Genomic DNA, 25,466 nt, shown 5'->3' on the forward strand with positions numbered 1-25,466 from the left:
TTGAATTTATTTTCTTGTAAATTTATACACATTGATTCTGGTACTTGAGTAATGAAAATGATTTTTGCAGCAGTAAGAGAGTCCCAACTCCAATGTTGCTACGTCTTTGTTGGTCAAAGCGACAGAGACTATATTTATGACCGTAGCTTTGTCATTATTTATTTGATCTTCTTCTTTTCATTGCGCGTACTCCTCTCTGCAGAGTCTTCTCGTGTTCCTTCTTCACCCTTAGCCACTCCTCCTTTGTTTCCGTCTCCTCTGGGTCTTCCTCGCCCTCTTCCTGTTTTGAATTCCTTGAGTTGATCTTCCTGTAAAAAGTGTAGCTCATCCGATGTGGAGAATTTGACCATTCCACCTTCTTTTCTAGTTGTCATCCACTTCAACTTTGGATCCTGTGTCAGAGCGGATTTCACTCCCAGAATGTTCTTGACACGATTTATTAGTGTATTGTATCCTTGACGTCGCAAATTATCAAAGTGTTTGGCAAATGTGTATTTGCCCTCTCTGGTAGTCGAGGCGATCGCGTAAAAACTTGGTGGCTTTTCTTTCCTTAATTTTCAATTCATACTTATGCAATCATTCTTCAAGTTCTCCTTGAAGTTTTTTTGATTCTTTCTTGATTTCTATCTTGGTCTAGTTTAATATTGAGCTCTTTGATTTTCTCAACAACCTCAGCTCGTTCTATTTCAGCCTATTTTATCAGCATGTGGGACATCCCCATAGAACTTTGTGCATTGTGTTCTGCCCATTCTTTAAGGAGATCTGGGTGAGGGTTCTCATATGTTGGTGTTATCATGATGCACGAGCCTCTCGGTACATGTCCCACCTGGACATATTGTTTGAGAGATGCACTCTCCCACTAGCACAATATTTTCCTCTTTTTTTAATTTCTCCAAAAGGTTCTGATTTCTCCCCAAATCATTTGTGATTGGAGTACTAGTATTTCCTTCGTAATACAGTCAGGATTACTTTCATTAAATAGTTGCAGAGCTTCCTGCTCTCTGGCAGCACATTCTTCTTCACTCATCTCTGCGCTGTATTAGAACTGAATTACACCTTGTTCAGCACAATTCCATACACAATACACCAACTGGTGTCTGCCGAAAGTGCCGGCTCCCGCTATCGCTTGCTATGCCACTTACCCGGAAGGGAAAATCCAAATCTCCAGCGTTCTCCGACTCCCGAGTTCATAATTTCCTTCTTCTGCTCTTCAAGCAACATTGTTGGAGCTTGCGGGGGCCACGCCTGCGGCATCACTTCAAATAATCCAAACGTGCCTTGCTGGCAAGCTTCCTGAATGCCGGTGTTGTCGTCCTGATCATGCGTCCTGTTATGCGGCTTGCCGCCAAGCCGCATAACATGCAGAAAAAGTATCCACTAGCAAAGATAGGGATACGGAAGAACTCCTCAGTGAGTTTTAAAAAAAAACCTTATTAAAGCGCTAAGAGTGACAAACTGTCAATGCGCTTCAACTGCTCACAGCAGCCTTGATCGCGACAGAGTGCGCTATCTTGGGGTGCAATAAATAATGACGTGTAACATAAACATAAAAAATATCTTCAGGTTGGGGGAAGAAGTGCGGTAGACATAGTAGATTGCAATAAAATCCCAAAAAAGGGAATGACACTCACTTACAAAGATATGTAATTCATTTTGTAAATGTGAAACTCAAAAGTACATATATGCCACATAAAAAACTCCTGCTGTATATCCACAGTGGCCCATTCATTTAAATTCCAGTACAAGTTTAAAACAATACAACTTGCTAAATATTTAGATGTACATATATACATCCGTTTAACAGCACATACAAAGAACAAGACGGGCACTCAAGAGGCCAATGCCAAGATGATTTATTCCTGCAAGTGAAAGCGTTTTTGCAAATCTGATTAGCACAGCAGGGAGGTGTATTAAACTTTCACATTAACTTTTATCTAGAATCAAATCTTAATAGGTGCAAAGATATCCCCATAATTGTGCATCCTGTATATAGTGCAGAACTGGACTGCTGGAAAGAGGTGTTCAAGCTCTGGAAAATGAGACAGGCAGGAAAGTGTGGGAAATAATGAGAAGTTGCTTTGGAGAGCAAATGGAACGGAAAATATAAAGAAGAAAAATAGGAGCAGCAAAGAAGAAAGGAAGAATTAATCATGAAAATAAACACCGGAAGAAAGGAAACAAAAAGACAATTTCTTCCTATGCACCGGAACACAACAGCAAGTTTTTTTTACGTGGTGAAAAAGAGCTAACACTGATGACTGATTTTTTCAATTTTTGGAAATCTTGGAAAACGCTGATAAAAACCATTAGGATTCACAACAACTAGAGGCTGAACATAGGAAAACCAATCTACAATGTAAGGCTGGAGTAGGCATCTCAAGAGTAAGGCGCCATACCCTGACACTGAAGAAAGAGGTGTAGTTTGGAATAAATTGTAAATACACAGTGAGATATTAGAAGGGTTAAGAAGTAAGAGGTCATACGATGAAACTGAAGGAATAGGGGTGTATTATACCGTGTAAGATTAGAGTGTGTGGCTTAGGGTGAGAGGTCACGGTGTGAGACAGGAGGGCCTCTTAAGTATTAAAGGAGGTGATATCAGACGACTGAAGGGTGACACAGGAAGAGACCACAGGAAGAGGCGGAGGAGTAAGGGCCTCTAAGGAGAGGGAGATAGGCCACGCTGAGGAGGCAGATATGATATCACATTGAAAGGGAGGCTGGGGGTACTGTAGCATTCAATTCTCCACAGGAGGTTGCTCGCCGGATGACGGTCAATTCAGCGTTTCTATGACACACACATACAATCTCGCTATGAAACGAGGGGCGTCATCCATTATTGCTTTCTACACCCTTCGAACCTGCAAGGGGCGCAAAGGGGGCCCGGGCGGAGGCCAGCTAGAAATGACGTCTATAAATTGAAATTTCTGCAGGAACTAAAGAGGGAGACAGGCCGCCCTCCCTCCGGCGCGGAGTCACACGGCGAGGTCACCTTCCTAATATAGAAGTATCATGCCATGCTGCCGGCGGGTACTGTGACCGAGGGAAGGGCGGGGGGCACGAGGGGGAGGCCGCCCGCACACCCTCAGCGGCATTTCTATGCATCCACCTAGAGGTCCGTTTATTCATTCATCTCTTTGTGCGTTTTAGCCTGAGGTTTGTATAGCGCCAACACGCCCCTTTTTCCGATTCAGAACGCTTCGTAACCCTGGGAGGGAGAGAGGGGGGACTGAAATGCCTCACCGCAGAAATAGCAACTGCACAACTCAGTATAGGAATGCAGAGCGGGTCGACACCTACTGTATAACCTTTATCAATCTCCCTTCTGCGGTGGCACACTCTGATCAAAGTCCCTAATAGTCAATTATTCTAATTAGTTGAAGTGATTTATAGCGGCCACATAAAAATCATCTCGTCTGTACCTATATTTGCTGGAGAAAGTTTTTCGCTGAAACACAAGGATACCTGTCCGATTACATAAAAATTGTTATTCCAAAATAAATAATAGGAAAGTGCCCCGTGTCTTTGCCGGATCCCTGGGCCACGTGTGTGGTGAGCGGGGACAGGCATCGGCGGGTGTCTGTTTCAGTCCATTACAGCAGTGGTGTAATACCTTCGAAGTACCTGTTATTTTTACTCAAATCAATAGTATTCCGTGTACAGACTTCACGTAAATGAAAGACAGAACCAGTCTTGCCCGTGTGATCCTATATCTGCATACACCTCTCTTCATCAAGAGTGCTCAACCCGCTGAGCTATCTCACCGACATAGATATCACGACCCGGTGCTCACCTCCCGTGGGGACTGCTGTCCTCGTTCCCTGGTGGCCCGGCGCCGGCTCCGGTACCTCCTGGGGGTCTCCCCCACCTCGGGGTGGTGCGGCGCGGCTGCCCGGTGGCGCCATCCCTGGCTCGGCTGGCGGCGCTGGCTCTGCCCGGCTGCAGGAGACGCTCTGCGCCGCTCCACTGGCGGAAATGGACGGTAGGGGGGGGACCGGTGTCAACATCCGTGGAGGAGGCTGTGCTGCAGTGACAGCTGCTGCCTTCAACTTTGCAGGCCAAATAACTCAGCACAGATACGGCAGAGCCGTGTCACGCAGGAACCTGTCTGCAGAAATAAAACACAACGGGCATCTGTGGGTCAAATACATTTCCCGGGTATTGATGAAGGGCAAGCAGTCCTTGGCTACGTCATTGAAACCAAAAGCTATGGGCACGCACTCCTGCTTACCAAAGTGAAAAACATTATAACCGATGCTCTGGTTGGGAACCTGCTTCCTGCAGACCAGAGAGAATCAGTGAAGTGACCAATGCACGCCCTGAAAAGCTTCCCCGCCAAGTCAAAGTAGGTTTCAGACCTGATGGTGGCTCCTCGAGGCGCAGGATAGCCCCATTCACCAAGGTCAAAACCTTGTAAGACAAGTCAGGTCCCGGGCCGGCAGCCAATCACAGCGCGGCCCGGGAATGACGTCACGGGGGTGTCCCGGGCCGGCAGCCAATCACAGCGCGGCCCAGGACAAAGGGGCGGGACTTAAAAAAACACAGCGAAACGCCCCCGAATCGCGTTTTCAAGAGAAAGCGTGATTGACAGCCTCTGTCTCCCAATGGCTAGCCTCCATTTATGGAGCTAGCCAATGGTAGACAGAGGCTGAACCAAAGTACATATGTAGGATCATGAGGTTTCGCCGTGGGCGGAGCAACTGCTACGCAGTTGCAACGCCCAGGGCGAAACCTAACAACAAGGTGATTGATGGAATGCTTAAAGTATTCTGAGCCACTGGCAATCGGTCAGGGCAGCATCCCTATCCACCGTTGTTTGCCCACCTTGACACCTCAGTTTGGACCCAGCTATGTGCTGATCAGTCTTTACCCAGGTCCTCATGGGAAGAGTCCAGCCTGAACTACCTGACCAGGTCCTCCCTGAACTGGAACACAAGCAACCTAGGACTGGTTTTGCCTGAGTTGGGACTCCGTAGCCAGGTATAGCTTGGTTCTAGTGGCACAGTGAGCCATAGACCCACGTCTGGGCATATCCAGAGCACGTAGGGTGTCAAATGCAAAAACAAAGAGGGATAGAAAGTCATGTAAAAAGAAGTGGGTTTTAGTGTTTTTCTAAAAAGTAAGTGGTTTGTTCCTGATTTTTGGTAGTGAAGTGTGTTCCATTCGTGGTGATTGCTTCTCTAAATGAACCCTTTCCCTTGTGCAAGGCAGCTGGTGTTTATGCGTTGTCTGCATTATTGCTGTATTGGTCCTGGAAAACAAGTGTGTGATAGCCGTTTGTCAGTCATGTATTTTTATGGTGTTGCGAGAGAGCAAATGATTGAATAGTAGTTGGGAGGCCGAGGGGCTTTAGATGTCCCTGCAGTTTCAGAGGGCTACAATGCAGCTATTTTCTGTTAATATGTTGGGCAAAGGAAAGGCAAGTATGACTTCCAGCAACTTTGCTTGTAGACCAGTTTCAGGTGTCTGATGCACAGCAGATCTGGTGATATTAAGAGCCTTGAGTCTTACTTTGTTGTTGTCATGTCGATTAACAACTGTATCTGGGCTCATAAGAGCCAGTCAAAAGTCATTGGTTTATACATGGGAATGAGGCAGTGGACTTTCGTTCTGGCAATGTTTGTCTTTCAAGATTACAGTTTAACTAGTCCGAATACTGACTGGATGAAAAATAGTATACTGCTCTGAACTGGGTGCCATTGGAGAGGCAGTAGGGAGCAAAAGTCCTCATGTACTGAGGGGGACAAAAACATAGTCTGTGTTCCACCCCAAAGTTGGAAAGCTGCTCTGGCATAAAGTAGGGTCATGAGTATCCAGGATTGGTTCAATCGTCCACCTTATTGCCTTTGAAATTTGAAGTCGTTTTTCGATGGTGCCCAGAGATGATGCCTTTGTTTTGTTAGACTAGGATGTTTACTGTTGACTATGGTGTTGCGTTTACTTTTGTTTAGCGTCTTGCAGGTAAATGGTAGGTTGGACATTGAGTGGTAGGTATGCAGGTTGGTGAGATCTGGAGAGGATTTAGTACTTGGGGCGTGTTAGTGCTTGTTTTTCAGCTTTGTCACAATGCTATTAGAAAAGTGTGGTGGTTTTTTTTTGTTTTTTTTTAATGATGCCACATTTTTAAGGGGTAAGTAAAAACGGTGGAGTACTTGTACTGGATGGCAAGAGGTCCAGGGATAATGTGCTACAGAAAGGATAAGGTTGGGCAGAGTTGGGCCAGCTTCAGATAGATTATATGTGCTTTGGTCCTTGATTACCATTTATAGGAATCTTAGAAGGAAGGAAAGCACCAAAAATAAAAATGACTTGAAGCATTGTCTACTCTCGGTTCTCTTTGCTGGATTTTCGAGTGACCTCTCTGCGGATAAAGAGGTGCATACTTCATGCAGACACTGAAAATGTGCTGCGTCAGAATGGCCTCCATACGCCACAGTGGGTGCCCTAGATCTAGGGCTACTTCACCAGGTATTCCAACGGAGAGCATATTGGATAAGATAAGATGATGCTTATCTTTTGAGACAAACTTGTAAAGTATTGTCGACCAGGGACATTAGAAAATGGAAATATGATGCTAGGAGAGGACAAATGTTTGAGACCTCTCCTTTATTACCCATGTATTGAAGTATTTGCAAAGGTAAGTATTTTGAGAAATGTGCTTCATCCTTTACTTTGCCATTCTCTATTCTCTACCTCGGTCAACACATAAGCAATGTTTAAAATTGTGGGAGTCCAACTTGTCTTCTTGTAGACCAGGATAACAGATTTTCAGGATATTCATATGAAAGAAATTGTATGCAATGATTGTAAATGGGAATCTTTTACGTAGTGTGTGGTGATGATAAAAATACGGCATGGCTCCAACCATTGAACATCTGTGTTGCACACCCCTGTTCTAAATGCTGATCAATAAACTATACTGGAGTCCCAGAGAATTCCTACATGTATAATTAAAGTTTTATGAATCAATCAATATTTTGTTTGTGTTTTCTTATTGTGTTTGCTCTGTCTTGCATGTGGCCAATTAAGCAATTTAAGTGGTACTTTTAGTTTGGAGACCTTCTTGAACGTTTGCCTCCTTTTTTCAAACTCCTTACTATATTAATTGCTAAAGGCTACATTTTGTTTTAATTTGTTTTTAGTTTAAAAAAAATCCTACATGGCATTTGTCCATAACAATTGGAAGAAAAATAAATTGCAAGACACCAGCCATATAGAAGTTTATTCCATGATCACCATTTTGTTTTGATATTTCTAGCCAACGTTGTCAGTAACATTTCTACTCCTGGTCCTAAACTGCAACATTATTTGCCGGTCATTATTGGTCAGGCTCCATCTTTGGAGATTAAAAAAAAAAAATCAATTTGAAATTATGGTTATTTTGACCCAGCAGAGTATTGGAGCGCTGTACATCATCGCCTGCTGGTTAAGCTTGAGCGGGAAAGCATAATCGAAAACCTACCTATAAACAGTAGAGGCATATTACAGACAAAGGAAAATAGACATCAACATCTTGAGCAATAGGGTAGATTGCAACGTAGGTCGGGTAGGTCAAAGTAGTGGAGTTACAGTACTGGTGACTCAAGTGGCTATTCATAATCAGGCCTTTGACTACTGACCCGTCGGGTAACAGAGCACTGTACAGCATCATCTACTGGTTAATGTTGAGCAGGCAGAAAGTCATCAAACTTTGCAAAAACATTAAAAGCATAATAAAGGCAAATGGAAATGGACATCAACATCTTGAACAGTAAGCGGATTGTATCGAAGGTAGGGGTGGTCAAGGTTGTAGGGTCATTTCAAATAGTTTAAGAAGTTACGGAAATATTTTCTCCAGTGGCTATTCATGAGTAGGCGTTTGACTTTTTTTTTTATAAGAGGAGGACGAAGGGATTGTTCTGATTTTCTGCGGGAGAGCCTTCCATATTCTCGGAGCAAGACCGGAGAAGGTGCGTTTGTAAGTTCTATTCTTTTTGAACTTTGGGGATATTACCAGTAGTGTTTGAACTTCTTAGGGGTGGGCGTAAGTTGTGTAAGAAACTTACGCGGAGAGGCATGGAGATTGGTTCAATCTCCGCACACTCCGCATAGTTCCGTTACGCGACGCTCGCCTCCTGTCCGCATCTCTAAATAACCATAAAAAGCCTTACATAACATTTAAAATAAATAACCTTAGCTTATCGGCGTCGCATCCGTCTCCATTGCGCCTTCTTCTGGGAACTGCGCATGCACAGGAGCCCGCGCATGCGTATTCCTCGCCAGGAATGCACATGCGCAGGCTCCCACGCATGTGCAGTACCCAGAAGAAGGCGCGATGGAGGCAGATGCGCCGCCGATAAGCTAAGGTTTTTTAAAAATGTTATTTAGGGCTTTTTAAGGTTATTTAGAGATGCAGGTGGGCGGACGGGAGGCCAACTTCCGTTACGCCCCGAGTGTGCATAGGTTTGCCTTGTTTCTCCGCCTACATTGCGGAAAGGGCAAATCTCTGCACATTCCGTGGGCAGAACGGAGTTGTCCGCCTACCCCTACTTAGTCCCCGATTCTCACCTGATAGTTCGTTTATTTGCTTGGTATGTGGGTGTGTTCTGATGCAGTGCATTGTGAGTCAAGCAAGCTATCTTATACTTGATCCTTATGTTAATGGAAAGCCAGTTCAATTGGCATAGATCAGGTCTGATGTGGTCATGCTTTTTTGAGCCGGTGAGGAATCTGGCAGCAGAATTCAGAGTGGCTCTTAAGGGGGCCAGGTTAGTTGGGGAGTCCAGCCAAGGTCTCAATTCCGTAGTCTAAACAGGAGATCACAAGCGATTGGAAAGCTTTTTGCAGGTCAGAGGGCGGCAGAAACTTTTTGATTTTCTTTAATATGCAGAGTTGATAATTGGCTCCTCTTGTAGCATTGATGTGGTCCTGCATATTTAGGCATTTGTCAAAGATTAGGCCTAGTGATCTGGTGGAGCTAACTACATGTGGGGTGCAGTTGAGAGCTGTTAACTGTTTGAGCCAGTCCTGAATGGACGCAGTATGATTGTGGGGGGCGAGCAAGAGGAATTCTGTTTTGAGTGAATTTAGCAAAAGGTGGTTGTGCGATAAACATTGGGTTTTTAGGAGTGCAAGGTTGAGAGTAGTAATGTCTTCCAGTGAAGACATTTTCATATACAGTTTGGTGATACATATGATATTGAATGTTCTACCGTTTTAGAATTTTGGTGAGAGGCTCCAGATACAGGTTGAAAAGAGTAGGTGATCGTGCGGATCCTTGTGGGACTCCAATTGAAACAGGAATACTGTTGGAAGGGTCATTGTTTACTTTGAATTTTTAAGTTCTACCTTGAAGGAACGAGCTAAACCAATTTAACACTGAACCTGATAAGCCCATCCTTGTTTCAAGTAGGTCAATTAATTTTTCTTGTTTGACCGTATCAAATGCTGAGGAGAGATCCAACAGTATAAGTAGGTAAGGTTCATTCTGGTCTAGTAGTCTTAGGGTATCGTCCACAATGTGTGTTAAGGCGGTTTCTGTACTGTGACCCGATCTGAAGCCAGACTAATATTGGTCAAGGAGTTGAAAATATCAATTTGATTACAGAGTTGAGTTTGTACATATTTCTCTAGTAGTTTGGATGCTGTCATGACAGTATAAATATGTCTGTAGTTGTTAGGCTCAGATAAATCTGCCTTGGGTTTCTTTGGTATGGGGATGACTTGACCAATCTCGAGGCAATCTGCGTGAGGGATTCGTGTACAATCTTCGACCAGAGTGGGAAAATGGATGAGGTAAGCTCTTTAAAGAGTTTAGTGGGCATAGGATCGTTGAGGTTATTTGATAGTTTTAATGTAGTTAATATGTTTAGCGGCTACAGATCATCCAGAAGTCTGAAGGTATTCCACGAAGTGTCAAATTTTGGAGTAAAGGCAACCAGAGCGATCATAAGAGAGCTCATCCATGGCGCACCAGAGGCTGTGGACTAGATAGCTTGATCCTTCATGTCTGATGAGAGATTCAGAGCTAATTCAGTCTTTCTTGTTTTTCAGTGAAATTGGCTGAGAAGTTCTCGCTGCTTTGGATTGAGTCTTTAAGTGTCAAGAGTTAATTAGAGGGTTGGTACGATTGATGTTTGATTTTGAATAGTTTTTTTAGGTCTATTAGCAACGTATGTAGAGCAGCCTAGACCCAGTCTACCATTGGGTTTCTTCGGCAAGCCTCTTTTAGCCTTTGGCTTACTTCTTTGTCATTCATGTCTTTGCTCATCCAACTGGAGTATTTATCTCTCACCCAATGCTATTGGCTGTTTGGATGTGTCCTCCTACCTCTTGAGTGCTTCGATTGAACTGCATTAGTGACTACTTTACACCGATAGCCCTCGCTGTTGCTCTTGCTGGCACCCTCCTGTCTGCCTCTTTTTAATGTGCTAACACTGTATGCATTAGTAGTTTAAACTACGACCCTTTGACTGTGCCAATGCTTGTTTTATTTTCCTGGGTATACCAAATGACCATCTTTTGCGTGGCATACCCCCAGATGTTTGCCCGATCTGTTTTTGCTGGCTGTATAACTCTATCTACTCTACCCCTGCTAACCAGTAATAAAGTGTCGTGCCCATTACCACATTTATAAAATGGTTAAATACAGGGTGACCAGAATTTTAAAACCAAAAACCGGGACTTTTCACAAAAATAGGACTACAATTTTACTTCAAGCGAGCGCACCGAATGACAGCTCTCTTCAGTGGAGAATTATAGTACAGTTATTAGGCACATAAATAAAATAAAATATTTAAACCAAGTAGGTTGCCTGTTAACCCCTTCGTTGAGTGGCCTTTTTCCCCCCTGTGCTAAGCCTTTTTTTTGGCTATTTTTGGTAGTTCGATCTTAGGCCCCTGTAACTTTTTGACCACGTAAGGTATCCACGCCAAATTTGCGTTTTTTTCCAGCTTCATGGGGGTTCTAAAGGTACCCAGGGTTTGTGGATTCCCCTGGAGGGGACCCAGAAATTAGCCACTATGCAGCAAATTATTATTTGGAAAAATGGGGGGGAAAAAGGCCTCCCGAAGCGTCTGTTTTTTCCCTGCAAATGGTATCAAAAAAGGGGGTGTGGTGCGGAAATCACCATCTTCCCAGCTTTCAGGGACAAGTACTTTTGTCCGAAAAGCAAAATATTTTACAAAGTTTTGGCATTTTTCTGGGACATAGCCTATTTCTATATTTTTGTGCTTTCAACTTCTTTCCAGTTAATGGAGAAATGGGTATGAAAGCAATAATGGATGCTGGAAAGATATACATTTTAGAAAAGTAGACCGAATTCTGGATTCAGCAAGGGGTCATTTGTGTAGATCCTTCAAGGTTTTCTTTATGGAAACTAACAGTTGAATATAGGAAAAATTGAAAATTAGTTGAAAAAAACAGCCATTTGTGTCAACGTTTTCACCTGTAACTTCTTCTAATTAGGACAGCTGTTTGAAAGAAATATACCGTTACACCTGCTGGACCTTTCTGGTTGTGGGGATATATAGGACTTGTAGGTTCACCAAGAACCCTACGAACCCGGAGCCAATCGGTATGAAAGACACCTATATATATCTGAAATTGGAACAAAATATAGAGTTTAGAAACGGTAGATATTTGCACATTTCCAAAACTGTGAGTACCCATACTAGCATGAGAATTCTAGGTCATTTTTCAAAATGACTTTTTGTTTATACATCGTCTTTAATTTGGAAGGCAGAAATTCATCGAAAGTCAATAGTCGATAACCATTGCTCTACAATTCTGTTACCCTAAGTCTCCTGATAAAATTGGTACCTCACTTGTGTGGGTAGGCCTAGTACCCGCGACAGGAAAGGGCCCAAAACGCAACGTGGACACACCACATTTTCACAATGAAAACTGACCCCTTTTTGCAAAGTGCCTGGCTGTAGAGTTTAAACCCTAGCTCTGCCAGCAACTAGGGAAACCTAGCAAACCTATACATTTTTGATAACTAGACACCCAGGGGAATCCAGGATGGGGTGATTTTGACTGGCTATCACCAGGTTCTATTACCCAGATTCCCTTGCAAACCTAAAAATGTATTTTAAAAAACACATTTTCCTCACGTACTGTGGCGGAAAGTTCTGAAATCTGTGTGAATCCACAAATTTCCTTCTACACAGCACTCACCCAGGTCTCCCAATAAAAATGGTACCTCACTTGCGTGGGTGGGTCAAGTACCCGCGACAGGCAAGGACCCAAAACATATTGAGGAGACATCAAAATTACCTATCACCAGACAACCTGGTTTTGCAAGGTGGGGTCACCTGGATTTTTGTCCCCGGGCTCGGTGGCCTTCTTGGGAAACCTACCAAACCCACACATTTCTGAAAACTAGACACCCGGGGAGTCCAGCGAGGTATGGCTTGCGTGGGTCCCCCAACATTTTCCTACCTAGAATGCCCTGCAAACCTAAAATTTAGCTGAAAACCCCCACATTTTCCTCATATTTTGTGGTGGAATCACCGTGCCAGCACAAATGTCCTACCCCACAGCGTACCCCCCCCCCCCCAGTCTCCTGAGTAAAATGATACCTCACTTGTGTGGGTGGGGCAACGGCCTGTGACTAGGAAGAGCCCAAAACATAGGGAATAAGGTTATAACACCAAGAATTCGAAGCGCTACATTTTTTTTTTAAAAAAGACGTTTTTAGCCAATTCTGCATTTGACACCCACACAAGTGAGGGAGGTATTGTTTTACTCTGGACACTAAGGAGAACGCGGTGGGGTCGGACATTTGTGCCGCCACGGTAATTCCACAAACAAATATGTGGAAAATATGGGGGTTTTTTCAGCTAAATTTGAGGTTTGCAGGGGATTCTGGGTAGGGAAATGTTGGGGGATCCACGCAAGCCATACCTCATTGGACTCCCTAGGGTATCTAGTTTTCAGAAATGTGTGGGTTTGGTAGGTTTCCCTAGATGGCGGTGAGCCCGGGGCCAGAACCTCAGGCCCCCCCTTCCAAAAAAAACCAGGTAATTTTGTTATAGGTAATTTTTAAGTCTCCACAGTACGATTTGGGCCATTTCCTGTTGCAGCCACTATGCCTACCCACACAAGTGAGGTACCATTTTTATCAGGAGACTTGGTGGAACGCTTGGTGGTAGGAAATTTGTGTCAGCCCCCTGAACCTACAACTTTCCCATACAGAAATGTGAGAAAAAAATTGATTTGTTTCAACAAAATTTGATGTTTGCAGTGGATTCTGGGTAGGGTATTGTTGGAGACCCACGCAAGCCATACCTTGCTAGACTTCCCCGGGTGTCTAGTTTTCAGAAATGCGTGGGTTTGGTCGTTTTCCCCTGGTGGCCACCGAGCCTGGGGCTAAAAACTCATGGGACCCCACTTGCAAAACAAGGTTGTTTTGTGATAGGTCATTTTGATGTCACCTCAATATTTTTTGGACCCTTGCCTGTCGCGGGTACTTGACTCACCCACACGAGTGAGGTACCAATTTTATCATGAGACGTGGGGGAATGCTGTGTAGAAGGAAATTTGTGGATCCACGCAGATTCCAAAACTTTCCCACACAGAAATTTGAGAAAAAACTGTTTTTGTTCAACTAAATTTGAGATTTGCAGGGCCTTCTCGGTAGGGAAATGTTGGGGGACCCATGCAAGCCATCCCTTGCTGTCGCGGGTACTTGGACCCACCCACCCACCCACACAAGTGAGGTTCCATTTGTCTCAGGAGACATTGGGGAATGTGGGGTGGGTGGAATTTTGTGGATCCACGCAGATTCTAGAACTTTCCACCACAGAAATGTTAGGAAAATGTTTTTGGACACATTTTGAGGTTTGCAAGGGATTCTGGGTAAGAGAACCTGGTGAGAGCCAGGCAAGTCACCCCATCCTGGATTTCCCTGGGTGTCTAGTTTTCAAAAATGTATAGGTTTGCTAGGTTTCCCTTGGTGCCGGCACTGTGCTAAACGAGGGTCAGTTTTCACTATGAAAATGTGGTGTCTACGTTGCGTTTTGGGCCGTTTCCTGTTTTGGGCACAAGGCCTACCCACACAAGTGAGGTACCATTTATCTCAGAAGACTTCGGGGAATGCGGGTTGTGTGGAATTTTGTGGATCCTCCCAGAACTTTCCATCACAGAATTGTGAGGAAAAAGTGTTTTTTTAAACTTTGAGGTTCGCATGGGATTCTGGGTAACATAACCTGGTGAGAGGCACACAAGTCACCCCATCCTGGATTCCCCTTGGTGTCTAGTTTCTAAAAATTGTACAGGTGTGCTAGGTTTCCCTATGGGCCGGCTGCGATAGGGCCCAAAAGCCACAGATCGACACATTGCTAAAAACAAGTCTGTGGCTACTGTTTTGGCAGTGGGGGCATTGGTATGCCCATTCTGGGCATCCCCCACCCCACACATAAAAAAAGGCAGCGTAATCGCTGGCGCCTATTGTGCTTTCTGCCCCCCCCCCCCCCCCCCCCCCCCCCCCCCAGAGGGGCAGATCAGTGGCCACTGCCCCCATCCGCCCCCCCGGGGGTGGGGGCAGAATCACGGAGGCATTTTTTTTGGGAGATGTGGGCATTGGCATGCCAATTCTGGGCTGACCTCACCCCTTAATAATACATTTAAAAAATCCTAAGGCCTAGTGGGCTTTCTGCCACCCTGGCGTGGGCAGATGAGGGGCTATTGCCTCCGGGGAGGGGCAGCAAGACTGTGGTAATTGTTTTTGGGGTTTGGCATTATGGCCATTTTGGGCAGCCCCCACCCCTAAATTATAAATCAATAAATCCCCCGGTTTCTTGTGGGCTTTTCTAAATTGTTTTGCAATGTTTCTTGTGTTTGAACTTTATTGCTGTTTTGGTACTGTATAAATACTTAACACATTGCCCTAAGGCAAGCCTGTCTTCGCTATGCCATGGCTATCAGGGGTTTGAGCTCCGGTTAATTTTGTGACTTTAGTGATTCACCCTGACCAGGCTTGTGTTTATTACTTAGGTGGGTAAGCAACCCTCTTTAACTAATAACCCAATATTTTACATCGGGCTAAGACACCTGTTTATTTTTTTATTTCTTTCTACAAACTGCACGTACCTGCATTCGTTTATTTTGTCAAGTGCGCTTACGAAAGAATAGGCTTATAGAAGATTAATAGTGAAAAACTGATTGGCCCTGTGATCCTGGGAATGGTTCTGGATCTCGGTCTGAAGATAATTTATTTGTAATTAAATATAAAATTGCCGTCTGATGCATTTGCATTTAGCTTTGAAGTCCCGTGGACAGGGCACGAGTCGGGGTACCACGCGGGTGGACGGCATCCCCCCACTTATTTCCGAGGGTTTTTCAGGGTGGACGCCGTCCACCCTGCTAAATCAAAACCGCGTCCACCATTAAAAAAACGGGAGCGCGGCGCGCACAAAGTAAATAAAGCATTTCCGTAATTTGAACCGGGCACAGCTTGCCCCCACCTCCCTTCTTGACTCCGAGGCTGTATGAAAGCTCCGACCCCCAGCAGCAGCAGCACTGTAGAGGCACAGCGGGATGGCAGCCCTCACACCTCCAGCCCTTGATGAGCTGTTAAGAGGTGCGTGAAGGTGACAGAGGGAGGTGCTGCAGGTTCAGGAGCAGGGCATCCATTCGCATGCAAACAGCCCTGAATGCGTCTTGTATCTGCTATTTAGAGGGGGGCTCACACATCCATTTCTACCCAGGGCCCCAAACATCCTAGACTCGGCCAGATTACACCCCTGATTACACCGAGGCAGCACCTGCTTCTCTTCACCGAGCTTAATTACTGTCCCTAATTTGTAAGCAAACCTCGGTTCTTCAAACATGCATAATGTAATACAATAAAGAAATGGCACAATCGCACCCACACTGATGAACAAAGTATGGAGGACAATCAGTTCAATCAGTTCTCTTAGAGTATCTTCTGTAAGTACTGTATATCACAGTGGGGGTGGCATTTTGGACATAGAGCCTGTCTTCTCGTTGTCTTATGCAGGAGGGAGCGAGAAGCCCAAGATGATACTAGAATACTGCATGGCCACCCTGGTGGATCACCTTCCCTCTCCTGTGATGACTCCTGCTCCTGTCCCCCCATGTTGTGGCTCCAGTCCACCCCCGCCTGTGATGGCTCCTGTCCCCCATGTGGTGGCTCCAGTCCACCCCCGCCTGTGATGGCTCCTGTTCCCCCCATGTGGTGGCTCCAGTCCACCCCCGCCTGTGATGGCTCTTGTCCCCCCCTGTGGTGGATCCTGTCTCCGCCCTGGGTGGCTTCTGTCCCAGTCCTGGAACGGCCCCTGCAGCGAGGGTGAAGTTCTTGATGGGCCTCTTCTCAAAAGGGCTCAGCTCAAAATTAATATGGAAAGGTGGGCGAGTGAGTAAGTGAAGGGATGTGTGAATGGCTGGATGAATTAGTGAAAGGGTGAATGGATGAATGAAAGATTGAATAAATGGATAATGAGAGAGGATGGATGGATTGATGAGTGAGGGGAAGGATGGAGAGAAAATGTAAATAGCTGGATGTATGGGTGGAAGGGTAGCTGGATGATTGATGAGGGGAAAGATGGATGAGGGGAAGGATGAGGGATGGAGGGGAAGGATGGATGAGAGGAAGGATAAATGGATGAGGGGAAGGATGGATGGATGGAGGGGAAGGATGGATGGATGAAGGGCAGGATAGATGGATGGGATGGGTGGATGGGTGAGGGGAAGGATGGATGAAAGGAAGGATGGATGAAGGGAAGGATGAAGGATGGATGGATGAGGGGCAGGATAAATGGATGGGATGGATGGATGGGTGAGGGGAAGGATGATGGATGAGGAGATGGATGGATGGATGGATGGATGGATGGATGGATGGAGGGGAAGGATGGATGGATGAGGGGCAGGATAAATGGATGGGATGGATGGATGGGTAAGGGGATGGATGGATGGATGGATGAAGGGCAGGATAAATGGATGGGATGGAAGGATGGGTGAGGGGAAAGGATGGATGGATGACAGGAAGGATGGATGAGGGGATGGATGGATGGATGGATGACGGGAAAGGATGGATGATGAGGGGAAGGATGGATGGATGGGTGAGGGGAAGGATGGATGAAAGGAAGGATGGATGAAAGGAAGGATGGATGAGGGGAAGGATGGATGGATAACGGGAAAGGATGGATGATGAGGGGAAGGGTGGATGGATGGATGGATGGATGGATGGATGGATGATGAGGGGAAGGATGGATGGATGGATGATGGGGTGGGTGAAAGGATGGATGATGAGGGGAAGGGTGGATGGATGGATGATGAGGGGATGGATGGATTGATGATGAGGGAATGGATGGATGATGAGGGGGTGGGTGAAAGGATGGATGGATGGATGGATGATGAGGGGAAGGATGGATGGATGATGAGGGGAAGGATGGATGGATGATGAGGGGAAGGATGGATGGATGGATGGATGGATGATGAGGGGAAAGGATGGATGGGTGATGAGGGAAAAGGATGGATGGATGATGAGGGGAAGGATGGATGGATGATGAGGGGAAGGACGGATGGATGGATGGATAGATGATGAGGGAAAAGGATGGATGGATGATGAGGGGAAGGATGGATGATGAGGGAAAAGGATGGATGGATGATGAGGGAAAAGGATGGACGGATGATGAGGGGAAGGATGGATGGATGATGAGGGGATGGATGGATGGATGATGAGGGGAAGGACGGATGGATGGATGGATGGATGATGGGTGTGTGAAAGGATGGATGGATGGATGGAGAGTGGGTGAAGGGATGGATGGGTGGGTGAAAGGATGGATGGATGGAGAGTGGGTGAAGGGATGGATGGATGGATACGTGGGTGGGTGAAAGGATGGATGGATGGATGATGAGTGGGTGGGTGAAAGGATGGATGGATGGATGATGAGTGGGTGGGTGAAAGGATGGATGGATGAGTGGGTGGGTGGATGGTGGATGGGTGAAAGGATGGATCAGTGGATTGGATGGTGGGTGGGTGAAAGGATGGATGAGTGGGTGTGTGGATGGTGGGTGGATGATGGGGGGTAGGTGGATGTGTGAAATGATGGATGGATGGATTGATAAGTGCAAGGGTGAATGAATGGACATATGAGTGAAAGGGTGGGTGTAAGTATGGATGAGTGAGTGAAAGGGAGAGTAGATGGACAAAAGGATGAATAGATGTGTGAAGGAGTGAAATGATAGATGGATGAGTGATAGGGGCAATGGATGGATTCATGAGTGGATGAGTAGATGGATGGATGGGTGGGTGGATGGATGGATGGAAGGAAGGAAGGCTAAGTGAAAGGGTCGATGGAGAGAGAAAGGGAGGATGGATGGATGACTAAAAGAGTGGATGGGTGGAAGGATTAGTAAGTGAAAGGATGGCTGGATTGGTGAAAGGGTAAATGGCTGAATGGATGAGTGAATGGATGGATGGGATGAAGAGTGGATGGATAAGTGTACAGATGGATAGGGTGAAAGGGTGGATGGATAATGGAGGATGAGTGAAAGGATGGATGAGGGGATGGATGAAGGGATGGATGAGTGAAATGATAGATGGAAGGATACATGATGGATAGGTTTGCAAATGGTTGAATACTTTTGGAAATGGCTGGGCTTACTTATATACTATTGCACAACCTCTGATGTGTCTGTAAAACGTACCTATTGTCCTAAAGTTTTGTCCTGAATTTTGACCTCCTGTCCTGAATTTGTGTCCTGAATTTTGACCCTTTGTCCTGAATTTTTACACTCACCGTCCTGAATTTGCACCAATGCCAGTTGGTCACCCTAATTCTTTGTGCGGTAGAACCAAGGCTCTTTAACACAGCAGCATGAGAGTGACGAGAGAGAAACCTGGCAGAGTGCTGCCAAAGAGCTCTCCCACTCAGAATATTTCATTATTCAAGTGATCGTGAACAATTAAGGGTAAACTGAGATGTGAAAAACTAAACACAATGCGATGCGGCTGCACGAGACTTGAGGAGTTAATTAAGTATTAGTACTAGCAAGTGTGCTGTAAGTTAAATGAAAACATTTTACATGCACTGTGCGCCTCGTGCGTGTAGAATCAGAGTCCCACTAGACCCGGCCCTGCCAATTAAGTGCCGGCGCTAAGCACTGGCACAAATTACGCCCTGCATTGAACAATTGACACCAGGCTACAAAATGTAAGTAGTATGATGGTGTACCCTTGTGTGTTCTTCCGTGTGTCGCTGTTTCCACATGGAATGTTTAATGATGACAGCAACGCCCCCTTCTAGTTTGTGTTGTTGGTCTGAATTGTATAATTTTGTGGAATGGGGAGGTGTAGGATGGTGCTGGATTGTTCATTTAAACATGACTCCATGATGACGTCTGACTTGGCATTACGTATGTCAGTATATTTTTAATTTAGGCTCAATCCTGTCAGTGTTTGGATAATTGCACTACTGGATAGGGGGGCACAAAGTTTTGCAAAGGTTCTGCCCGCTTTCTTCAAGGGGTCCCCACAAAATGACATCATGAGCTAGGCCCACCCCGATTTTATAGTAAGTAGTCTCTGTAAAGGGGGAAACAACCATTACAATGCATGAGTCATAATCGGCCCTTTTTTTAGGAACTATCACAAAAATAAACAGTATTAATACAAAGTAAAGCAATGTTTATATTTTGTTGCACTGAAGTAAATTAAGGCAAATAAGTCAAACTAAAATATACCAAAACTAAATACATTTCCTAAAATAAATAGAAATAAATAAATCTGCTAAAATAAATACAATGGCCAGTTAATATATCTAAAATTTAGGCATTGACCCAAGCTAATGCCCCGGCAGCTCCATTGTCTTCAGCCAAGATTCCCAATGTTAGACTAATGTTCTGATTTGTTACCTTTGCTGCAAATTGTAAAGCGTTCTGATATCCTTCGGGATCAAGTTCGCGCTATATAAAACTTTATAAATAAAATAAATAAATCTAGCCACAGCTAGAGAGAGGCAGCTGGGACAAAACTATTTAATACAGAGTCGCTAGTTTACAATAGGTGGGGAGATAACATATAACACTCATCAATAGAATAACGTGAATATGGAGCCCTACTGTGTGTAATAGTCATTATCGAGTGTGGGAAGCATCCTCTCTGGGAACCTGTAATGTATACTAAATCTTGCAGTCAAACTTTCCTGTAGCGTTTTGAAAATGTGTTCATGTCACCTTCGCCAAACTTCATCCACATTTGGGCTGCTAATTCCTCCATGCAGGGACCTTAAGTCACAGGCTTAAGTACCAAGCAGCTTCAATTGTTAAATCTTGCATTATATGCAAATGATAGATCTGCCTTACATGTGATGTCACTTCCTGCTGTGATGCCACTTCCTGTTGTGATGGCACTTCCTGTCGTGATGTCACTTCCTGTCGTGATGTCACTTCCTGTGACCACGCCTACCTTGGAGAGTCCCCCCACTTCTTTTTTTAGGACTTGTGCCCTGCCCGTGGAGTGTACTCCACATCGAGCGATGAATGCAGAGCTCATAAGCTTGGCCAGTTATCTTGCCTGTCCTTGTGTAGGGGCGGGTCCCCACAGCCTGCGCGCCTTGTACCTCGCTGTTTTATAACACCAACATAAGTAGACTTGCTTGGAAAGATCCCAAATTTTGAAAACGTAACTGCTTACCGCTGCACAATTGCAAAAAAGTACGTTTACCTGTGAAGTGCTATTGTAATGTTTCAAGAGCTAAGGAAAACGAGACCAGTTACTGCAAGAATAGAATATTTTCCATGTTGAGGGAGGAATACTTACTTTGTGGTTGTATTTTAGCGTCAGAGTGAGCTGATGTTGGTGTTCGTCCCTGAGCCTCACAAGCACGCGGTATGTATGGCTCACGAACTCCTTTCACAGTTTTGTACAGCTGACACAAGCACCGGCTCGTCGGTCTACAGCACTTTTGCTTGAGGGAAAAACTCTCCCATCTTCTTAAGCCTGTCCGGTCATTTAAACCTATTACTATGTAACGTCATTTGATTAATAATGCTGCGTTTTGAGTTCGACTTTCGGGGAAGAGTGAATTCATGGTGTTAAAAAAAAGCTGCCAACTAGAAGTGTAGTTGGATTACTTTTCAGTCGTATCGTTTCAAAAATAACTTTATACTGCTTGGAATGTCACGCCACTGGAAATGGGAGATGGTTTGCGTTCTTTGTATGCTGAAAGAATGGAACGTACAAGGTGGCTTCCATCTTGCCTAGCTTGAGGGTTCAAAAGCAAATTACAGCTGAAACGAATTCCCTTTTTTAATACTAATCTGTGTTTGTGATGTCAAGAATGAGCTGTGCCGGGAAGGAGAAAGATCATTTCTAAGGGTGAGGTGCCCAAACCGATTTTACTGTTTAATTTGTGATATATATAAGGTTCATGCTCCTTTCTGGGTAGTTTCAGGGAAGTAATATGCCTATTTATTATGCAAGAGGAACGAACATTGCTTTGACTTCGAGAATTCTGACGTTTAGAAGTTTTTTATCAATCTCTAAAATAAGTTTCACATTATCTCCTTGTGGGTTCCTAAGACAAATTATCAAAATTACATGTGACGTTGTCCATGCTATTTATCTATGTCTACGAAATAGTCTTAATTGCAATATGAGTTGACTAATGGTACATGTCGTAAATAGAACATGGAGTGTAGAGTCAGAGTGATAAGTGTTCTGGAATGTAAAGAGTACATAGAGCAACAGGGATCATCGAGAATAACCATAGATAGATTTACGACAGTACACTATGTTATCCCACAGAGCTGACCTAGCGTCATGACACAGACATACGCATGTGTTATGACGCACGCTGGCACACGTCCTTGCGCTTTTTTCTCAATTTTTTTGCCGGTACTTAATAGCATTGGCAAAAAGTCCAGACCTACAGCTTTGCCAGTCCTTGTTAAGGCATGGTGTAGGACCAGGCACCGGTAGCATGCTGCTTTTGGAATAGATATTGCTGACCTAGGCTTTGGCACAAAAGTCAAAACGTTGAATGTTGACTATACAGAGCTATCATGGGAACAACTGAATTGAATGAGGAACCAGCCCTAGAGTTAAAGCTTATTGATATCACATGGTAGGTTCCTAAAATAATTTAAACTTTAACATAACTTCCACACCCAAGCAGACATTCTGTTAGCGTTGATGCTGAATTTGTCACAAAAAAAACGGTCAGGGGCCCATCTTTTTCCTAGGAGAGTGCGACCAGTATTACTGATTGCCAGGGTTGCTAAATACAAAGGCTGCTTAGTGAGTGCTGGTGCCCATCACCTGCTACCACTGGTACAAATTAAGCTTTGATCTGGGCCAAACACTTGCAAAGAAAATGCTGGACTGACCCAGGGAGGTTTAAAGACTTCCACCTTTCTGCCTTTGGCATCACAACCTACAAAAGAGCCTGCTACTTGGGCACCAAGCCTATGGTTTCAAAGGACATAGACCAAAATACCTGGTCAGTCTACTGAAAGCATTGGCAGATCCAATAGCTTGGCCTTGCCAAGCTGTTGTAATGGTTACATTTTCCATTGCAAGCATATGACACAACATAAATAATGAGGAGAATGAATGAACCTCTGCGTATAATTTTAATAGAGTAGAACATGTGATTTCTAGCAGAAAATTTAATTTGAACGGTATTGAAACCCGTTTTTCATGCACTTCACAGGAATATATGATCCTATTGGCAGACAGAAAAAGTGTACTGTTGGCTTAGAATTACTTTTACGTGACAACCTATTACAAACGCACAAGAATTGGAAAAAAAACCTGATAAAGAAGGGGCAGAGAAACATTGACCAAGTAAAGAATCGGTGCACAAGACCTGGCACTGAAGTGCACTTAGATTTAGGTAGATGTGCACACATCATCAGGCAAAATGCCATCACTGACCGTGCAAGAAAAAGAATCTCTGGAGTGGGCTAATTGATTGACCTCTGCTGTATGTAAGTGGTTGAAAGCCAACTACGAAGCAAAGTTGAACAGAGCAGTGGATGATGAGGGCTGGAAAGGCCCCGTATACTAATTATTCATGTTATTTTTTTTAAATTATTTTTATTTTGAAGTGCATGATTCTGGGTGAGACTTGCTCTATGCCAGACCTCAAACGGGATGATTTAGCTGCACCTGAAAATACACTTCCTTCAAGCTCAAAACTCTTTGGGCCTAGCTGTAGATTCAATGACAAACACATGGTGGTAGTGAAAAATGTTTTAAAGAGCAAAAAAATCTGAACGGCAAAAAAAGCAATCTGAAACTGTACTTGCTGTTTTAGTTGCTGCTGATTCCTTAGTCAAAGCAGTACCTGCAAAAGATGCACAGCCTATGTCTGATTCAGACACCTCACTATGATGAAGACTTGGATTAGTAGATCCACATTCCGTCCCAGATCCTGAATGTTTCCCCTGCTGAGGTTATGGACATCGTAAATGTGTGGAAGCCAGGATATGGGAGAAGTGGCAGACCTATTTTCCAGTGGAGCATGGTTACCTGTGCATACCTATCAGTTGAGTTTAACAGATGTCATTTCTTGGGTCTTTGGATTCAGATTTCTTTTTTCTTCAGAACTTCATTCCAATAACTTTTTCAAAATGATCCTAAGTGAATTTTTACAGTACAGGCCAGCAGTACAACTACGTAATCTGGAAAGAGCAAGATAGGTTCATCTGGTACCCACAAAATGAAAACCAGGCCAGCAATCTTTAACACCGCCTGCCACATCTGTGTAGATGGTTCCAAAGTCTTCAAGTCAACTGTAGGACTGAAATGTTCTGTAAAGATTTACACGTCCGCTGTCTTAAATGTCAAAGAAGGACTTAAGGTAGTGGGGCCAACAATAACCCATAACACTTGCATTAGCCTGCAAGCTCTTTAGTTCTCTGCATTTACCTCTGGCAGGGCTGGATTTGCCCATTTTGTTTAAAAAAACTTTCAGCTCGAGGTGATAATTCGTTTTTCTGAAGCACTTCTACATCACCTGTCTGATTGTAGTTCTTCAAAGCTCAATCATAATGAAAATGCCATGGCGAAAAGTAAATGTTTGCAGCTCAGTCTTAATTTTAACTTAATTTGCTCCGTTGAAGGCTCGAGATCATTTATTTTTAATTTTTTAGTTTTAGGCAACTAGTTGGGTGAGCTGAAATAGCAAAAAAGAGGACCACATTTAGCATTGTCAAGACCACCTTAGAAAGGCATTCCTTAACTTTGTGTGAGACTGTCCCTATGCTGGTCCGTGCACATCAGCCAAAGTATTAATGAAGCAGCGAGGCGTTTTGAAATAGTCTCATGCAGAGCAGACCTTTGAGGCCTGGAAAAGAATGAAAAAGGTTGATTCACATTAAAGTCTGGGAAAGAACCCTGTGAGTTTCCCCAAAGCTGCCATATTGAGGATCTTGAAAGCCGGAATAGTCTGTTTACCCTTCCAGCAAGTTTAGTGCCTTTGTAGGTCCAGCCAGGGCATGCGTAGCTCTGTGAGGCATGCTGTATTGAGGCAGGGACTTTAAGCTACGCTCCTCTACGTCCATATTTTTCATTGGCTTGTCATTGTCCACTGTAAACTGTGGCTGTTCAGTGGTCAATAGGCGTAGTAGTCCCTCCTTAGTACCCCCTTGTCTCATTTTGTAACCTCCCATCGCAACACTCCCTGTTACGTGTGTTGTTGCTCTGTGGACTTTAATTACAGCCTCCGAGCACTATTTTCACAAATAGCCTTGTCTTGCCTGCTATTGCAGGCAGGGCAAGCTCTCTCCTAACGTTAAAAATATATTTTTTGTATCACTGAATAGTTCTCGCATTTACGGGAGTTTGAGCTGTAGGCATTGTAAATGAAAATGCTTTTTATTTGTTTTAAAAGTAAATGCATAAAAGGCATTGTCATTTACAATGCCAATAGCTCAAACGTTCGTAAATGTGAGACCCATTGCATTGCAAATGCAAATGCTTGTTTTATGTTTCTAAACTCCTACTTCATGTTCGAGAATTACTTGATTTGCTTGTTGAAAGGAATGGCTAACGCCTACCTTAAACTCTGAAAAATATAACCTAGCTCCAGAGAGAAGAGTAGGTTTTGAAGCCACCACACACAATTCTAAAACAAGCTACCAAAGACCAGTGTGAGGCAACCGTAAAGAAAATGAACTGCTGAACACCAGCTGAATTTAAATGTATCCAATGGGCAGAACCGCTGTCTTGGAAAGACTGTATCTGTGCTTTCTACAGCTTCAGTAAGTATTAAAAATCTTGCGCCTAACCTGAAACAAGTACATGGCAGTGAAAGAAACCTAATAAAGAAAAAAGATTATTTCACACGAGCAAGGAATTACTTTCCCATTTCACGCTTGTATGACCTTGCTAAAAATGCCAAGAAACCCGACTTTAAGGAGATTAGGCTAGAAACTGGCATCTGGAATACAGGGAGTTTGACTGCAGCGTGACTAGAAGCTGGGGGATCAACACTTGAAGCGGAATTAAGTGG

General features: G+C 44.3%; 1 protein-coding gene across 4 annotated transcripts in view; it reads left to right on the forward strand.

Annotated features, from left to right (window-relative positions):
- Positions 1 to 25,466, forward strand: part of ACO1 (aconitase 1) — a 418,934-nt gene that overhangs the window by 104,454 nt on the left and 289,014 nt on the right. The window lies entirely within an intron of this gene.

Source organism: Lissotriton helveticus, chromosome 2_1, assembly GCF_964261635.1.
Source record: "Lissotriton helveticus chromosome 2_1, aLisHel1.1, whole genome shotgun sequence".
NCBI lineage: Eukaryota > Metazoa > Chordata > Amphibia > Caudata > Salamandridae > Lissotriton > Lissotriton helveticus.